Below are 3,938 nucleotides of genomic sequence, written 5' to 3' on the forward strand. Positions count from 1 at the left end.
GTCTGTTTATAGGTCAGGGTAGTGCTACTGCGAATGTCAGCGATGTGACTAAAGTTTTAAAAAGGTTGTCTGTGCAAAGTCTTAAACTACACGTTTGAAAAAGAAAGAAATCTGGAGGTGTGGGGTTAGCAAAAAGTAAGGTTACCAGACATCTGTAGCCCACACTTCATCTCTGCTTGAGGCTAGCAGCTCCAGGCTACATTAGCCACTACCAAGGGGGTAAGCGAGCATCTGGAAAGCGTACCTCCTATGGGGAGATTCTAAGGCTAACAAGCTATCACCTTCTGCTAGCATTCCATTGACTCCCATTCATTTTGGCGTCACTTTGACAGCGAATAACTTTACATCTGAAGCGTTTAAAGACTCTATTTGTCCATTGTTTATTTCTAAAGAAACACGACAATGTATAAAAGACTCCATTACCTTGTATCTCACTTTATGGCCCCGTAAAAACCTTTTTTTTTTTTTTTAAATACGATTGTGTCATCACCATACGACTTTCTGTCGCACAGTAGAGAAATTACCGTATAGTACAGGAGAAGCTCGCAGGCAATTGGGGGGACGTGGAGGCATACAGTCAAGGGAGAAGCACATAGAGAGTCCATGAAAGCATCGGAACAAAATACTTCAGCAACGTTTTGATGGATTGGAAATACTTCGGTATGTGGCAAGTGAATTCATATGAAGTAACATTTGTCCACGAACAAACAGATTTTTCTTGGCACAGCTACCAGAAGACTTACAACTTTCAGACATGTTGCTCAAGTCACATCTATGTCATCAAGCTCAGTTTAAGGCTGCGCAGTACACTCAGCCATCACCGGAAAAGTGCTTCTAATTGACTTCACTGGTCTCCGTCGAAGTCTATGGCGTTGCTGTGTGCATTTATTTCACTGTCTAAGGCCACTACTAGCATAACACACCCAAATCTGTGACTGAACTGTCGGCGGTTGAGTTGCATTGTGGGTAATACGCTCCAGGTTTAGACATGGGGTTGATATATGGACTGTATAAGTAAAGCCAAAACATCTGGATCTCCCCCTGGTGGCTTGCTGCAGTATAGATCATAAATTGCCCTCCATATTAGCATATTATGGGACATGGGAATGGGACATTAAGCTGTCAGATAAATGTAGTGGAGTAAAAAGTACAAGATTTCTCTCGGAGTACAAGTAGAAAGTGGCATGAAAAGAAGAGACTCAAGTATAAGTACCTCAACATTTGTACTTAGATACAGTACGTGAGTAAATGTACTTGTTATGTAGTTACATTCCACCACTGTGTAATTGACTCGTCATTGGTCAGGCGGGTGTGTGGGCGGGACTTAGATACCGCGGCTCCACCGCCAGATCACTACGCAGATTCTAGCTCCAATATTACAAGACGGCAGCGGCCGTATCCAGGATTTTTCGGCTTCACTTTTGTACAGTGGAAGGAAGTACAGACTTTATATACAGTCTGTGGTTTAGACAAAGGAAGTGCAATGCTAAATCTGTGGAGTAGTCCCTTAAGAATAGTTGACCGATTATTAACACTACACCTGTTTTTGCTTAGTTGTTGCTTACTTAGAGGGCCTAAGAGGGTTTCCCTTACTTTTTATTTCCACTTAAAAGATTTTCTGAAGTGACCCTGCCACAAGAGGACCTCATTTAAATTGTTTTGGTGCATGAGGATGTAAAATTTGAGTAATTTAAACCGATTTAAAAAAAAACTTCTAATGTTTTGTGAAAAACTCAATCTAAAAACGTAATGCTGAGCAATATACATCTGTTGATTATGTTTAGAGACAATTTCACAAATCTTTTTGTGATCTTTCGAAAACCAAAAGTCAAATTCAAAATGATATCATAGACAATCCATCCTCCTTATCATAGGGAAACTTCCAAAATGGCAGCAGCCTTTATAAGAGTGGATCTGTCGCAAAGTGAAATGTGAAAGTAACAGGACTGTGACTCTCGTGTCCAGGCTCTGGCACTGAGGCATGCTGGGATGTGTACAGTAACAGTCAGTTGCAGCAAGGGTTGACATGAGGTAACTGTCAGACAGCTCCATCTGCATATATAAAATGTGCTCCTTTGTCGCAGCCACTTATTCCTCCCGTCCATCAATGTCTAAATGTGATGGAACCGAGCTATGGATCGGTGCCTCGTGGACGAAGGAAGAGGGGGAGGGGGGAGGGGGGGGGGGAGGGGAAGTGGGGAGAGATGGGGAAGGACAGTGAGAGTGACTGGAAAAGAACCGAGTGCTGGGATGAACACAGATAGCCACTCACGTCTTTCACACCGTAGGATGAGTCATCTGGCTCGGCACTGCGCTGTGAATGAAACGGAATGGGGAGGGGGGGGGCCTGCAGCTAGGAGGCTGTAGAGTGTGTGAGAGAGGGTGAAAAAGCATTACACACTCACTGAGGGACAAAAAAACCCAACAACAACCACATGATGTCCCCCACAGATTCTGTCAATGAAAGTGGGAGGAGGGAAGCGTGCCAGTCCCAGACAGGAGGGAGGGAACAGAGTGCATGAAGAGTTATTGTAGTGGATTTATGTGACGATACAGTCCTGCGTAGCACTGATGTCATAGTGCCTTTGCTGAAACTTTCCTCCTGTATCTTTCAGCACACAACTTCACCCAAGGGCGTAGGTTTCATTTTTAACATTGATTGAGGTGTGTCCCTCAGGACATTTTGATTGTCAAACACTTCATTTCCTGCATTCTGATGCATTTCTATGCACAAATTTGTGCCTTTTTTGCATCAAAAACACTTCTGATGGCTGATCAGAAGTGTTTTCAGTTAGTCTTGGCTTTCCACCTATAATAAAGTGCTGCAGCTCACATCCCAAACAGAGCAAAGGTGTCTATAGGCGAGGGGGACACAGAAATTCCGGTCTCGTAATATTATAACATTATTACTTCATTCTCGAAATCTCAGATTATCATTTATGTCTAACTGTGGCCCTAAGACTCTGTCGTAGTTGACAGACTAGAATTCCACCTTTTGGTTAATTTTATTCTCTTGCTTATTTGCGGCTTTTGTACTCCAGTCCTCGCTTATATGTCAAAGTGGAGCTTCAACATTGCTTCTTCTTCTTCCTGTTTTATGGCAGATTGCCATCATTGCTTTTAAGGTTGTTTACTGCCACATACTATATGATTGTTGTTGTGTCTCTGAGTCACATTTAGGATGTATTTTTTCATTAGGACAATGCACATGAATCAACATTTCTGTAAATGCGCCAGTGCTGGCCAGATGGCTAATGTTCAACTGTAGTCCTAGTTACCTAGCATACATATCTCCACACTCCACACAGAAAGGCCCTACCCGGACCGGGGGATCGATCCCTGCAGTGCCAACTTGCTTTGAGGCAGAAGCGCTAACCACTGAGACACGGTAGCGGCGGAATTTCCGGCGGTAACAGAGCAATCCCGGAAGTGGAACATCGCGGATATAGACTACCTGTAGACCCACAGAACTACAGAGCTGGAGATACAAAAATCATGGGTGACGACTATCCTTTATGTCCATTTTTTTAAATTGAGAAATAAATACAAAACCCCCTATGCTTTTAAGCATTCACAAATACTGATTAGGCTTATGAATCTGATGGGACACAATAAAATAACGACATTTTGTGACACTTTGTGGAACAAGCTATGAACACAACGATGACATTATAAAGTTGTTGCGGCGAACGCTTTAGCAAACAATTGTCATTTTGCACATCCAGCAGACACTAAGGAGCATAAGCTTTCATTTGGGATTATGTTTTTGGCCATCTAATGAATGTATGTCTAATATTCACTTTCCTTTTAGCTCTGTTTTTGGTCTCCATGAACGAGCTGCTTAATGCTTTAAGTCAGGTGAGTTTGTTGCATTACACTTAATCATTTAATCCATCCTTTGTGTAAAAAATATTAATAAGTGCAGCTTTAAAATAAAC

At 42.4% G+C, this 3,938-nt stretch overlaps 1 long non-coding RNA gene across 1 annotated transcript in view; it reads right to left on the reverse strand.

Moving 5' to 3' along the window:
• The window catches only part of LOC118495926, a 13,197-nt gene extending 9,683 nt beyond the window's left edge, over nucleotides 1-3,514 (reverse strand). Inside the window, exon 1 of the long non-coding RNA XR_004898382.1 lies at nucleotides 3,505-3,514. This is a non-coding gene — a long non-coding RNA (uncharacterized LOC118495926). The remainder of the gene's footprint in view (nucleotides 1-3,504) is intronic.
• Between the last annotated feature and the right edge of the window lie 424 nt (nucleotides 3,515-3,938).

This window comes from Sander lucioperca, chromosome 9, assembly GCF_008315115.2.
Source record: "Sander lucioperca isolate FBNREF2018 chromosome 9, SLUC_FBN_1.2, whole genome shotgun sequence".
Classification (NCBI taxonomy): domain Eukaryota; kingdom Metazoa; phylum Chordata; class Actinopteri; order Perciformes; family Percidae; genus Sander; species Sander lucioperca.